Source organism: Acinonyx jubatus, chromosome B1, assembly GCF_027475565.1.
Source record: "Acinonyx jubatus isolate Ajub_Pintada_27869175 chromosome B1, VMU_Ajub_asm_v1.0, whole genome shotgun sequence".
Taxonomy (NCBI): domain Eukaryota; kingdom Metazoa; phylum Chordata; class Mammalia; order Carnivora; family Felidae; genus Acinonyx; species Acinonyx jubatus.
In genome coordinates, this window is record NC_069382.1 from 29353566 (window position 1) to 29369196 (window position 15631).

The 15631-nt window shown below is 40.3% G+C and overlaps 1 long non-coding RNA gene across 1 annotated transcript; it reads right to left on the minus strand.

Annotated features, from left to right (window-relative positions):
* Window positions 1–9029: 9029 nt before the first annotated feature.
* On the minus strand, window positions 9030–11057 carry LOC113604675 (uncharacterized). The gene is made up of 2 exons (XR_003426685.2): window positions 10884–11057; window positions 9030–9753 (listed from the first exon to the last, which is right to left on the minus strand). It is a non-coding gene; the product is annotated as an uncharacterized LOC113604675 (long non-coding RNA).
* Between the last annotated feature and the right edge of the window lie 4574 nt (window positions 11058–15631).

Consider the following 15631-nt stretch of genomic DNA (forward strand, 5'->3'; position numbering starts at 1 on the left):
AAGATCATGACATTTGGCTAAAAGCTGTCATGCTCCCCGCATCTGCCTGCTTCCGCCTGTTTGAGGTGAGGCATGGTCTGCCTGGGTGGTTACCCTACGCAGTGATATGGCTCGAGTCCGAAGTGAGTTCGTTGTTCTCCAGCCGTGTTGCTTTATTTTCTTGTCTTTGAATGTCCCAACCCCCTTTGCAGTTTTCTGTCTGGAGTATTTTCTCCATACTCTTACTAAGCTACTAAGGTCTCCATTTAAATTCACTTCCTTGACAGATTCCTCCTTCATAATAAATAAGCTTATTTCTCCTGCTAGACACAGCCAAGGACAGAACCCCCACGCTGTGCACGTGTGGAGCTAGAAGAGGGAGAGTCTGTGTTGGCTGCCATATTTGGAAGGAAGGGGACTGTGTGTAAGAAGCTTCCTCAAAAGAAAATAAAGGATGTGTTTATGTATGTTTCTCAAAGACCTTTATTTTATTGATTTATTCTGGGGGTGAAAACTGCATCAACACGTATTGTGTTCCTGATGCGCGTGCATTAACATGCCTAGCTCTGTGGCATATACAACAAGGTTAGGGGCACAGCCTTCTTGAGCTGCAGATTTATTTGAGGAGATGGCTAGATGTTATCTAGAAATATCCTATCAAGAATTCGTCTTCTATCCAGAATAATACAGTGAGGTGCTAGACCATACAATAGCCGGCCTATATGGGATCACTGGAGAGTGAAGACGAGCTCTCTTTAACTTCTAGTACTTTTCCACAGTATTCACTTGGGTTATTACTTTATACTTACTGAATTGTCCATAAAATAGATAAAGGAGAAATATATATATATATATATATATATATTTTTTTTTTTTTTTTGAGAAAGAGAGACAGAGCCTGAGTAGGGGAGGGGCAGAGAGAGAGGGAGACATAATCCAAAACAGGCTCCAGGCTCTGAGCTGTCAGCGCAGAGCCCGATGCAGGGCTTGAACTCACGAACCATGAGATCATGACCTGAGCTGAAGTCCAACACTCAATCGTCTGAGCCACCCACGCACCCCTAAAGCAGAAATATGTTAATAGATTACCCTATAAACACAAATTGGTTTAAATTTCTTGTAGTAAAGATCAAATCTGGGACAGAGAACAAGGGAAGAAAATAGGGGCTATCTAGAAATGAGACTCAGGACAAGGAAACAGTGTGTGGTATATAAAAAGCCTGGATGTCAAGATATAAGGAAAAGATGAAAAAGGAAAGGAGGCTGCTAGCACCAGATATAAATATGTATTTTAATATTTCACAATTCTGTCCTGGGCCAGTGCTGGTGACAGATTTTCAGGTCCTTTTTTGAGTACTCATTCTTCACATCCTTCCCATGCTCGTTATTTTGATCCCCATCATGCTCCCTGTTCAAAGAGCATCTAGAAGCAGAGTAAAATGACTGCACTGGCACCTGTCGCCAGGATGCTTGTTACTTCCATCACCAGAACCTGCCAGGCAGACTTCCCAGAGCCTCCGAGACAAAGTCCAGATGGAGGGGGATCTTCTATTCTCAATCTATAAAGAATCTCATAAGTCCTTGCAATATCTGGTCTCAAGTGAGGGGGTGACAAACTGACCTGTGATAAAATTCGGAGTGTGGCTAGGAGTGAGGCTCAGTGTTCCCATTCCTGTTGTTTTCATTTCCACAGAAAGGTAACTTGCACAAAGAGCAGCACAAGACGCTATAAAAGAAGGGACTGGAGAGATCCCGAGACGCACAGGGATGAGAGCAGTTTGCAACCCTACAACTCTGCTGAGCACTGTTTCCCAGTGGTTATCACCATAAAGATGCAGAGAGAAAATAATTCACAGAGGGTTTCGCGGGAAAGCCAGACCGGGGGGAAATGTGCCTCCACTTGTTAAAAGAGTAGCATCTGATTTGGTGTAATGGCTGGATAAGGAAACGAGGGGGAACCAAACCAGACAAACAGAATGAATAGGATTTGGTGACCATAGTAACTCAGTTCCCAGTGAAAAATCTGGCTGACCTCACAGAGAGTTTATTGTCAGATGTATTAACTAGTAGACTACTGAATACAGGTATGTTATGAAGTGAATCATAAGTAAGTTTTCATATGAGCCTTTTTAATGCTGTGGCATTTAAAATGAGGAGTAGTGTCATAAAAGTAAGTTATTATAATAACATTGTGTTGTTTTTGCTCTTGAGACATTCTTAGAGTTTTCAAAGAAGTTTTACTTTTTTACTTTGAGAGACAGAGACAGCGCAAGTTAGGGAGGGGCAGAGGAAGGGAGACAGAGAATCCCAAGCAGCTTCTGCACTGTCAGCACACAGTCTGATGCGGGGCTTGAACTCACGGACGTGAGATCATGACCTGAGCTGGAATCAAGAGTTGGATGTTTAACTGACTGAGCCACCCACGTGCCCCGAGACATTTTTAGATTTTGAAAATATTTTCTAGATATGAAATAGACCTATACTTAAAGACCCTTGAAATTTGCCATATAATGTGGTTATTCTTTTAGAGTGAATTAAAGTTAATTTAGTTTTGAGAATTACTAAGCTCCTTGAAGTAACTAGAGCTTATTGAAATCTTATAAAGGAAAGCAGGAACTCTTGGAAAAAAACCTGGTGTAGCTTTGTAATTAGAACTAGTTTGCTCAAATGACACTTTTACTTTAAACATTAAAAGCTCTCAGGGCACCTGGCTGGCTCAGCTGGCTAAGCGTCTGACTTCGACTCAGGTCATGATCTCACTTACATGAGCCTGCTTCAGATTCTGTGTCTCCCTCTTTCTCTGCCCCTCCCCTGTTCATGCTCTGTCTCTCTCTGTCTCTCTCTCAAAATACATAAAGGCTAAAAAAAACTTAAACATTAAAAACTCCTTAAATGTATATATTTGATGGATGTCTCTTGCTACAAATTAGAGGCTGATATTTCATTAAGCAAATGTATCACTTATAAATGATTTGTTTTGAGGAAGTAGGCATTACCTTATAGAAGTGGCTTCAGATAATATCTATGAAAATCATCATCATAATGTGATCTCATGTGGGATTTGAAACATTTTCAGACTTGGGTAGAGATTTACATAAACCAGATTTCCACTGGAGGATCCTGAAATAAACTAACAATAATGTGGTACACATGCGCGTTATTTTATTTACTAAATTTTAAAATATTTGTTTGCTTATTTTTGAGAGAGAGAACACAACGGGAGAGGGAGAGAGAGAACAGGAGAAAGAGAATCCCAAGCGGGCTCTATGCTAGCACGGAGCCCGAGATGGGTCTCAGTCTCATGAACCATGAGATCATGACCTGAGCCAAAATCAACACAGATGCTTAAAAGAGTAAGTCACCCAGGCACCCTTTATTTACTAAATTAAGAAAAAAAATTTTAATATTTATTTATTAAAAAAAATTTTTTTAATGTTTTATTTATTTTTGAGACAGAGATAGACAGAGCATGACTGGGGGAGGGTCAGAGAGAGGGAGACACAGAATATGAAACAGGCTCCAGGCTCTGAGCTGTCAGCACAGAGCCCGATGCGGGGCTTGAACTCACAAACTGTGAGATCACAACCTGAGCCGAAGTCGGCCGCTCAACCGACTGAGCCACCCAGGCGCCCCAATATTTATTTATTTTTGAGAGGGAGAGAGGGAGACAGAGCGCGAGTAGGGCAGGGGCAGAGAGAGAGGGAGACACAGAATCCGAAGCAGGCTCCAGGCTCCAAACTGTCAGCACAGAGCCCGTCGCGGGGCTCGAACCCACAAACCAGGAGATCATGACCTGAGCTGAAGTCGGATGCTTAACAGACTGAGCCACTCAGGTGCCCCTGTTTACTAAATTTAAAAAAATTGAAATATCTGATGTGGTGACAGAAAGGACACCTATTGTTTTGTGTCCAATAACACAAGAGACTTCCAAGATCAAATCAAAAGCAAGCCAAGCAGAATAGTGTCACTCAAAGAGATGTGAAAGCTGTGACGGATAAGCTTGAACTTGTCAGTCATTTTATTTGATCAAAGTAACTTTGTCAGAAGTTACCAAACCTTTATTTCCTTCTTTGTGCTACCAGGATTTCTTGTATGTTGGAGACACGTAAGCAAAATACAAAAGGGGTAGATTTTTACGTCTAATTTTCACATTTTTAGAACTGTTCTGTTCCTCTTATTCAGTGTTTGCAGTACACATATGTATAGCACACACTCAGACACACACACACACACACACACGGCTCTTCAGTCCTCAGCATCTCTAGTCTAAAGAATAAAAATGGAACTGTAGCAGAGTGTCTTAGTAGAGGGGGCTTGAAACCTGCTTTGCTACTCAGTTTTGGAATGAGTTTGGAGAACTTACTTAACCGAAGCTCTTCACTTGTAAAATGGAAGAATAGTAACATCATAGGTTTATTGTGAAATCAAAGTAAAATAATGTATGTAAAGCTCTCACCACAGTGCTGGCAATCTAGTAAGGACTGATACATGGTGTTTGGTCTTAGTTCTCTTTTTATGTAATATTAAGTTATAGTGCAAATATTATTATAGGCTCTACCTATCTGATAATAAAGACAAATGGATACATAATTCCTTTGTGTTTGTTAGTTTTGTCCACATAATCCTAAAAATTTTAAAAGTGAGGAAAATCTAAATGATTGGTCAGTTCAGGCATCAGATAAATCTATTACATTCTGCTTTTTTAGGGCATAGTTTCCCAATATTTAATTCCCATAAATGCAGAAGTTAAGGCATTGAGATTGGAGTTACTCGTGATTATGGAACAAGTCCATGGTGGGACAATAATAGTGTGCTAATCAAACCAAGTTGAATATTCCTTCATTGCCCCCATGGAAGAAATTAATAAAGAAGGTTTTAGGGGCACCTGGGTGTCTCAGTCTGTTAAGCGTCAGACTCTTGATCTCAGGTCATGATCTGAGCTCAGGTCATGAGGTCGAGCTCCAAGTCAGGTTCTCCCTCCCTCTCTCTCAAAAAGAAAAGATACTTTAAAGTGTTTTTGTAAGAAAGAAAATAAATTGGGAAAATAAAAATCAAAGACAAAGTATATAATTAATACTCATTTCCATGAGAGAAATAATAAAAAATTGAGTTTATTGTTTTTACATTTATTTATTTATTTTGAGAGAGAGAGAGAGAGAGAGCACATGAGCAGGGGAGAGGCAGAGAGGGAGAGAGAGAGAATCCCAAGCAGGCTCCACACTGTCAGCATGAACCCCAATGCAGGGCTTGAACTCCCAAACCGTGAGATCTTGACCTGAGCTGAAACCAAGAGTCAGGCACTTAACCAACTGAGCCACCCAGGCACCCCCTGAAAGATTAACTTTAAAATATTGTTTTTAATATTATGAATTAATGATCTCCACCTAAGGCCGGTGTTGAAGAAAAGATACAAAGATTCAAATTGAGTGAACGCATTTCTGGAGAAAGAGTTTAGGCTATTCTTAAAGGAAAATAAGTGTAGCTTTCTAAAGAAGCTATGGGATGAAAAGGGCTCCTTTAACCTCCTCAGTTAAGAGTGGTCCCGGGTGTGCCTAACTAAAATCCCGCAAGAAAAACTTTAGTTCACCTCTATCTTTCTCCTTCTTTTGGTTGATTTTTATGTGAATATGAGAGCTATTAATAAATACATGGCAGACAGTTGGAAAGAGATTTCCTGAAATAAGGACCAGATGATAAGTATAAAGAAGTACAGTGCTCGCTTGAATTATGTTCGGAAGAGGGTGATGATACTCTGCAGGATTCACGTTTTGGCGACCAAGTCCAAGGGTCCGTCTCCATTATGAATATTTCCCGTGTGACTTGGGCTTGCTCCGTTTCAAAGAGACAAGCAGTCCCTCGGAAGTCTGCGAAGTCACCCCAGGGAAGCAGAAGTGTGTCAGCCACCCACACAGTTTCCTAGACAGCCAGGCTATGTTGCTTGGTGTCCTCCAGTGATAGCTCCTCTTCCATGCCCTGTCATTTATGTGAAAAGAGCATTTCATGGGCCCCCATTATGGGCCAAGCTCTGTGCTGTGCATCCTACAAGTACTGCTCATTGAATTGGTGTTTTGATGTGTCTGTTTCAATCCCCCACAGCCACGTGTCCTCAAGTTTCAACATTGCTCCTCATTGCTCACAGTCCACAACTGACTGCGTCTTCATTCTTGACCGAAAAGACTGAAGGCGCCTCACCTTTTCTCGTCTTAATCGCCCTGTTCTCGCTGCCTTTGATTTGCTCTGTGTGACTACCTATCATCCTTCTGCTTTTGTGGCAACAGGAGAAGTTAGCACTCCCTCTTTAGAGGCTAACCTTTCACCTCTCCCTCCCTTCTGCCCTCCATGGGGACCTTCATCCAATATTTGGATGTTACATGGACTTACATGCATCCCTAGGTTCTCCTTATTCCTTATTTTGTGTTTGCTTATTTATTTTGAGAGAGACAGAGTGAGCGTGTGTGTGTACGTATGCATGTGCATGAGTTGGGGAGAGGCAGAGAGAGGAGAGAGAGAGAATCCCAAGCAGTCTCCACACTGCCAGCATGGAGCCCAATGTGGGGCTCGAAACCACAAACCATGAAATCAGGACCTGAGCCGAAATCAGGAGTCGGGACGCTTAACCATCTGAGCCACCCAGGCACCCGTCTTGTTATTCTTAAAATCAAATGAACTTGAATCTTCCCCTCAAACCTTACCCTCTCTTGAGTTGCCACCCAATTTGTCTGTTTTCATTGTTAAATTTCTCAAGGGAGTGCCCTACATCAGAATCCTCGACACATGCTTGGAGGACCGCTAGGGGTCCTGAGAGTCCTCAGGAAGTCCCTTTTGCAGCTACCCAATTGTTTGATGCCAGATTTGCTACATATACTTCACCCAAAACAACGTATTGCAACAGATAGAATGCAGAAGCAGATATGAGGATCCAGCTGTCTTCTATTAAGCCAGACATTAAAGGGATTTACAAAAATGTAAACCAACGCTTTCTTCTCACTAAAATGATTTTTGTTTGGGAAGGTATAGAGTTATTTTTCATTTAAAAAAAGATGCTATTTATTTGAACTTCTAGGGGAGTTAGTATTATTTTGAAATGAATTAATACATTCTAAAAAATGTCTTGCTTCCTTAATTGTAATTCTTAGGACACTAACTACTGGAGGGGTAGCCCACAAAATCCAAAGCTTTCTGGGGATTCTCAGTCATTTTAGGAGTGAGAAGCAGTTTTGAGATGAAAAGGTTTGGGAACTGTCTATGTCCCTGGTTCCTTCCTCACCACTCTCCTCTCCTTCTTTTATCTCTGACCCACCAGTATCCCGTATCAGATTTCTCAAAGTTATTCCCCCGTTAAAGTGTTGTCCATAGTCCATAGTCTTTCCTTCTTCCTGGTTTCTCGGCGATGATTAACAGTGTTTACCTCTCTATTCTTCTTAACACTTTTTCTTCTACAACAGCACAGCCCTCTGATTTGCTCTCCACCTTCCTGATTTCCCCTCTTTCTCTCTCTTGGTTCCTATTCCCTAAGACTTTTTCCCCCTGTCAGTTATCTGCACCTGGTTGCCCTTAAAGCTATCTTTCCTATTCCTTTCTCCAGCTTTCTTTCTAGATCTGAAGGCTTTCCCAGGGTATCAAACAAAAAGCATTCTAATTGCCAGCTGAATATCCTGTATCTCAGGATATCGTTTGGGTGTAAAGCCAAACGGAACAGCTTTTCCTCCAATAGTGCTGATTACTTTGGTGACCACTGCTATTATAGAAGTTCGGTTCTCTTAGTTACCAGATGTTAAAACTCCAGAGAGATTTTTTTTGCTCCTTCTCCTACGTCCTCACCTGCATGCATTCTGGTTGCCCTTCTGTGCTTCTCCAGTCCGTCAGACAACATATGTCTGGCAGTTTATCATCACAAACCCAGGCTACTTCAAGAGTCCCTTCTTAATGGTCTTCCCCTTCCACGCCCAGAGAACGTCACTTGCCCAATTAAGTTCCATCTGATTTTCCATTGAAATCACTGGTTTTCAACTTTTATTTTTTTTAACCAGGAAACACGCTCTCCACCAAAAAAAAAAAAAAAAAAAAGAAAGAAAAAGAAAAAGAAAAACCAACACAAACACCCAAACCTAATATTTAGCAACCTAGACTATGTCAGGTGGATTTGCCACAGAAAACTGGATGGAAGAACTGTTTGAAGCTTCTAGGCTGTGTAGGTTGTTTCCCAACAGAGGAAGGAAATCACGGAGGTGGCCATCAGAGAGACTGTTTTCCTGGTTGTCCTGGGCTTCCCCCAGTGGAGGAGGAAGCCAAAGCTAAGGAGTTTCGAGAGAAAGACGGGCAATACTGCCCTCTTCGAAGTTGATGGAGAGCCCAGAGCCGTACCCACTCAGCCTTGGTCTGAGGCTGCCTCCATGGAGCTGTTGTCTCTTGTCCCAAGTCAATTTTTCTAGACAAGACTATTCTCATCTTAAGCGTGGGTGGTGTGTGTGTGTGTGAGAGAGAGAGAGAGAGACAGAGACAGAGACAGAGACAGAGACAGAGACACAGATTGCCAGCTTTTGGGAACTGGGAGAGCTAGAAAGTAGGGGTCACCATCATTCCAGATCAGGCCTTCACTTAATTTCCCTCTTTTCCTTCTTTTTTTAAGTTTATTTATTTTGAGAGAGAGAGAGGCAGAGGGAAAGGGAAAAAGAGAGAATCCCAAGCAGGCTCTGTGCTGTCAGGGCAGAGCACCTTGTGGGACTGGAACTCACGAACCATGAGATCACGACCTCAGCTGAAATCCAGACGCTTAACTGACTGAGCCACCAAGGCGCCCCTAATTTCCCTGTTTGCGATCTGAGACTTCATATTTGCACCCCCTTACCTAATGTCCCCAAGCTCAAAATGGCTATGCTTCAGTTTCTTCAGAGGATAAACCTCCTGTCCCCTTGTCACATGAGAGAAGGCTCCATCCTCTGCTTTCCAAGGTACTGGAGTGGATCTGTGTGCCTAAGTGCTTTCCACTTAAACTTCCATCCATTCAGTCCTTTCCCCCTAGCTTTCCATTTACCTGATGCTTCCAATTCTTTTTATTTTTAAAGTGAACTCTACCCCCATTATGGGTCTTGAACCCAGGACCCTGAGATGGAGAGTTGCATGCTCTACTGAGTGATCCAGTCAGGCGCCCCCTGGTGTTGCCAATTCTTGAGTCTCTGTAGCAAGAGTCAACTTTGTTCTTGTTGGTTTCCTCTTTTATAGGGACATAGGTTTCACCTTTTATGGCTTTACCAAGTTAGTCACTACACATCTGTGAGCTCCCCATCTTACAAAATTGGAATATATCATATCCACTATTTTTATCTTTTCTTGGCTTTCTTCTTTTCCTTGTGGGTTAGTACCCATGTTATTCCTTTCTTCAACTTCATTTTAGTGGCATCTCAAGAGGTGTATTAGTTAACTATTGCTTTGTAACAAATTACTATGAACTTGGCAGGTTAAAACGACACACGAATGATCTCAGAATCACTGTGGGTCTGAGTCTGGGTGGGGCTTAGCTGCACCCTCTTCTTTATGATCTCTTATAAGACTACAATCAAGGTACCTGCCATGGTGGGGTCTTCATGTGAAGGCTCAAAGGAGGAAGCATCAGGTTTCCTGCTCCTGTAATAACTGGAAGTTTCAGTTCCTTCTGAACTGTTGAACTGAGAGTCTCAGTTCCTTAGTGACTGTTGACCAGAAGTCACTCTTGGTCCCTTGCCACATTGTCCTCTCCATATGTCCGTATGCTTCATCAAAGTCACCGATCAAGAGCTGGTTAGCAAGATTGGAAGTCACTATTTTATGGAAACTAACACAGAAATGACATCACTTTTGCTACATTCTATAGGTTGGAAGCATAGTCTCAAAGTAAGGGCGTTATACGAGGGGTGTAAATAGATTGGGGGCTCTTTTAGAGTTGGCCTGGCATAGGAGGCATAGGTGATTAACACATGTGTTCAAATCTCCACGTCAAACTGGAAGTCCCCATTCTCTCTCCCGTCAAGTGTACACCCCTATCACTCCAATAAATCTGCTCTTCCTAAGGTCAAAAGTGACCTCCACCTTGCAAAAGCCAATGAACTGTCTCAAGACGTCACCATACTCAAATAACCAGCAGCAATTGACCTACTGTCTTCTTGAAGCATTTTATTCCCTTGGATTTGGGATACCTCACTTCTCTGTTTCTCCGCTTCTATCACTTGCCTCTGAGTCTCAGGCTCCTTTGCTCTTTTTCTCCTTTCTTCCTGACCTCTATATGTTGGAGGGCTGCAGGGCTCCACTTTTAGTCCTTTACTTTTCTGTAATGACACACTCTACTTAAGAAATCAAGTCTCATAACTTTAGATTCCATCTTTATATCGGTTACTTCCTAATGTGTGTCTCTAGCTCCAAACTTTCTCCTGAGCTCCAGGCAATGCCCCATTCGCATCTGCACCTGGGCACACAGACATCTCAAATTTAGTGCAGGGTTCTCGATTTTCTTATTTTTCCTCCCCTCGTCCCACTCTTCCCAAATTGGTTCCCATTTCAATACATATCACTACCTTCACCTAGGTGCTCAGGTGAAAATCTAGCAGTCTTTCTTTAGATCTCTTCTTTTCTTTACCCCTGTGCAATTCTCACTCAGCATGTCTTGCCAGCCCCACCTTTAATGTATATCCATCCTTGAATCACTTCTCCCCAGGGTGCTGTCACTCAGGCTCAGTCACCGCTGTGGCTCAAGGGGGTGATTATATTCACTTCTAACTACTCTTCCTGCTTCCAGTCTTTCCCCCCTACAATCTGTTGTCCATATTGTAGTCAGAGTGGTCTTTTAAAATATAAGTCAGATCACGTCACTCTCCTTTACAAAACTCCCCGATGACTTCACGCACACTTAGAATTCAATTCAAAGTTCTTACCATGGCTTTCAAGGTCCATGACATCTGGCCCTGCCTTTCTGTCTCCTGTGTCCTCATCTTCTACTGTCATTCCTTTGTTCCTACCCCTCTAGCCTCACTGGCACATTTGCTGTTCCTCTGTTGCACCAAGCTTATTCCTGCCTCAGAAATTTTACATATGCTGTCCTTTCTACTTGGGATTCTTCCTTGTGATCTCAGCATGACTCATTCCTTTACATCATTGAATTCTTTGCTTAACCATTCCCTATTTAAGGAAGCCTTCCTTGACTACTCTGTGTCAAATAGCCAACCCTCTGTTATTCTTTATCCTCTTCCGTTGTTTTATTTTTCACCTATGACCATTTGAAAGTGTTGTTTGTGGTTATACATTTAGTGTAGTTGTTTACTGCCTGAGTATGAACTTTATGAGTGTAATACTTTGTTTCACTTACCACTGTATTCCTGTAACCCAGAACAAAGCATAGTACATGCTAGGCATGCAATTAAGTGTTGAATATGTGAACAAGTTGTTAGATAAGATTGAACTTGTATGATCAGCTTTCTTAAGCGAACTTGGAGGCAAGAATCCAATTTATTGTAAAGTATAACAACAGATAGACTGATAGATACATAGACAAGTAGGTAGATATAATAAAAATTGAGTTTTTAAAACTTGAATTAGTGACAGAAACTCTATGCATAGGTTGCCATGTGGTTTTGTTGTGTTGTTGTTGTTGTTGTTGTTGTTGTTCCTTCTCTCCCAGCACTGAGTAGATAATCAAGGAGCTGTAAAATACCAAGGCTTTAATTCACCACATGACCAGCTCCTGTGTGACTTTCACCGAAATCTGTATTGTGGAGAACTGGGTGGCTCAGTTGACACCTTTAATCAAAACATGGCAGCCAGAATCATCCACTGAATAATTGATTGACCCTTACTTTGGAAAACTGTAGCTTTCTGAAATAATCCAGGGCATACATTTTTAAACACCATTTTCAATAATAAATTAAGATCTTTACATTGTAGACTAACAGTGATTTTGATAATCAAGTACTTGAATTTAAATGAATTATAGGCCTTTCAACTGGAATTGATTTACGTTTGCATTCCTTCCTACCTCCCCTTACATCCATCCCTGCTTCACATATGAAGATTTTTGATAACCAGATCCACAAATCAATGCTTGTATAGAGTTGTTCTAGAAAGAGTTAGGCATTTTATTCTAGCGAGTAATTATTTCCATATCCCCTAAAACAAACTACCTATTAAGCCATTGAATATTTGGGACTTAAAAGTTGTATTTGGGAGATACTGTCTGTGATGTAGTGGAAATTTAGTGCCATGGAATCCTCATGAAATTTCTGAAAAGCAAATCTAGAAAAAAAGGAGAAAAAGTAGTAGATTGAGCATATCCTATTGTCTACTGAAAAATTTTCCTACTTAAGAGGAATACAACCCCAGACACTTATAAGTACATCCAAGAAAACCATCATATTCTTCCCATTATATGTTTCTTCCTTCTTTTTCCCCTAAAAAGTAATTAAGCATTATGCTTAATTAGTTTTAGAGGAGAGATTGCTCTGATAATTTAGTCGAGAAAAGTGAAGTTTCTTCCTGTTTCTTTGCCAAACATTTCAGCCAAAGTTATTAAAAGAAAAATCTAAGAAAGGGAAACTATGCAAGTTGAATTAAAAAAAGAATCCATTTGTGGGACACTTGAGTGGCTCAGTCGGTTAAGCGTCTGACTCTGGATTTCGGCTCGGGTCTTGATCTCATGGTTCATGGGATCAAGCCCCACATTGGGCTCAGGGCTGACTGTGTGGTTTCTCTCTCTTCCCCTCTTGTCCCTCCCCTGCTCCTACGTGTGCTTTCTCTCTCTCTCTCTCTCTCTCACACTCTCTCTCTCTCAAAATAAATAAATAAATAAATAAATAAATAAATAAATAAATAAATAAATCCATTTGCAAATGTTATCAGGACAGTGTAAAATGATACTGAGTGATCAAATACCTGAAAACATTTGAAATTTTGAAATGGTTTTAGTAGTGCTTAGGGTATCATGTAGACAAAGTCTTAGGTAACTCTTTAAGGCACAGGATTTTGAAACTCCTAACTTTAATTTGTGCATTTATAAAATGAAAAGTGAAAAATAGTATCTCCCTCCTAATGTTATTGTAAAGGGTAAATGGCATTACAACATATGATGTTCTGCATGTACAGCACAATGTCTGGGATACAGGTCAATGATAAATAAGTGATAACCAAAAACAAACAAAATTATATTGTAATGGAGTGATAATTTATGGACCAATACAAGTACATTTGAGAGTGAAGAAAGGTGCTATTAGTAATTACACCTGGAGCACAGGTATAAAGCCGGATGGTCCTGGGCATGCCAGAATGTGTGGTTTTTCTATCAATAATCAATTATCATGGCAAACAATAAGCATTCTCTTTTTCTGAGATCACACTTACACAAGACGAGCAGAGCCTTGATTCAACTGTATACCAATAATTCACCAAAATGTCAAGAAATAATGTTTGTTAGGTTTATGATTTAATCAGAGGTTGTGTTTACTATAGTAAAAATCACCCAAGATTCTTCTAATATGTCCACAAGCTCACTTGGCTTCTATCACTTTTCCTATGAATCAGAAAATTCCCCAAGATTTTACTGTCTGCCTGATTGAAATCCAAATGGGATCCAAATGTGTTCAAAATGTTTGTTTTTTTCTTCTCAGAAACGTCCATGCAGTTAAGGTGCTGTTATTTCAAAGTGCCTATGACTTCCAATCAGAAATTAAAATGGCACTTAATGAGAACAAAACATGTTTTCACTTGAGATGCAATTAAACCAACTTGGAGAAACAGGGTGTTTCTAACCAAGGCACAAATAGCTGTGTTTATCAGGCTGCTCTTTAATGATATTAGAATATCTCTCAGAAACATTTGCTTTAAGATAAATCATTTCCTAAAGTATAATTGGCATTATAGGTAATGCTATTTTTATTACAATTTCTTTTCAGTCATGTTGTTTCTTTATTATTATTATTATTATTATTTTAATTTTTGAGAGAGAGAGAGAGACAGAGCATGAGCAGGGGAGGGGCAGTGAGAGAGGGAGACACAGAATTTGAAGCAGGCTCCAGACTCTGAGCTGTCAGCACAGAGCCTGACGTGGGGCTCGAACTCACAAGCTTTGAGATCATGACCTGAGCCAAAGTCAGACACTCAACCGACTGAACCATCCAGGCGCCCTGAGTCATGTTGTTTCTTTAAAACACTGATCATGGGGCGCCTGGGTGGTGCAGTCGGTTAAGCGTCCGACTTCAGCCAGCTCACGATCTCGCGGTCCGTGAGTTCGAGCCCCGCATCAGGCTCTGGGCTGACGGCTCAGAGCCTGGAGCCTGTTTCCGATTCTGTGTCTCCCTCTCTCTCTGCCCCTCCCCCGTTCATGCTCTGTCTCCCTCTGTCCCCAAAATAAATAAAAAACATTGAAAAAAAAATTTTAAATAAAAAATAAAACACTGATCATGTATTAATAGAAATTTCATGAAGCGTTATTTATAAAGATGTATATGTAGAAAGTTTCACAACAAAAATTTCAGTTCATGACTAGATATGATTTATTCATGATTATGGTAATATTTTAATTTTTAAAATGCCTTAAGAAAGAAATAATTTCTGCATACATTTAAAAAATGTTTCCAAAAGGCAAAAATGCAAATAATTTCCACAGTCTAGAAAAAAAACATTCTGTGTGTTGCTAATTTTTTTCCATGTTCAATTGTATGTTTTGGCATTTCATAAGTATGACCTGTCTTAGTTTACTACATGGTCGCATGACTTCCTGATGGTTTTCTAAAACCTAAAAAAAAAAAAAAAAAAAAAAGAATGCTTCCATTTTCACATTTAGCATTTTGTCTGATCTTTCATAGTTTAGGTCCATGACACTGAGAAAAATAACAAATATTTTCTTGTGTATATATAATGCATATATACAAACAATAGTAGAAATACGCAATTTCCTAGGTTAATAACATTTGAAGACGTCATTACCACCACCACCATCAACAAAAACCATTACTGCTGTTAAGAGCTTGACCTTGAAAGTATAATCGTAAACTCCTCTGTTTACAAACAGCATGTAACCAGGATATGAAACGCTAGAAATTTAAGTAGCATAAGTGATTTGGATTACTTAGGTAGCTATAAGAGACCTCTAGATCTTAATTTTAGGCTAGGTCTGCATTGGACAGCTAAATGTTTTGATTGGATTGATTCTAGTGAATTTAACTTGAATAATTAACTTAACTCTGTGTTATTTTCCTCCTCTGATACACTTACAGGACAGACTTTTAGAATCACGTAGACACTGAGATAATCTCTTTTGAATTAGTATTGTGTTATTACCATTAAAATTTTTAACTCTGGGCACTTGGGTAACTAAGTCAGTTGAGTGTCTGACTCTCGATTTCAGGTCAGGTCATGATCTCATGGTCATGGGATCCAGCCCCGGATCGGGCTCCGTGCTGAGCACGGAGTGTGCTTAGGATTCTCTCTCTCTCTCCCTCTCCCTCTCCCTGGCCTACACGCTCTCCTCTCTCTAAAAATTAAAGAAAAGAAAAAAAAAGAAAAGAAAAGAATAAAATAAGATATTCTTAACTCTAACCCAAAATGATTATCTTAACTCTATCCCGAAATAATTACCTTAAAAACAATACATTTAGCAGTTTTAAAGAGAAATTATTAGGATGTATCAAAATTG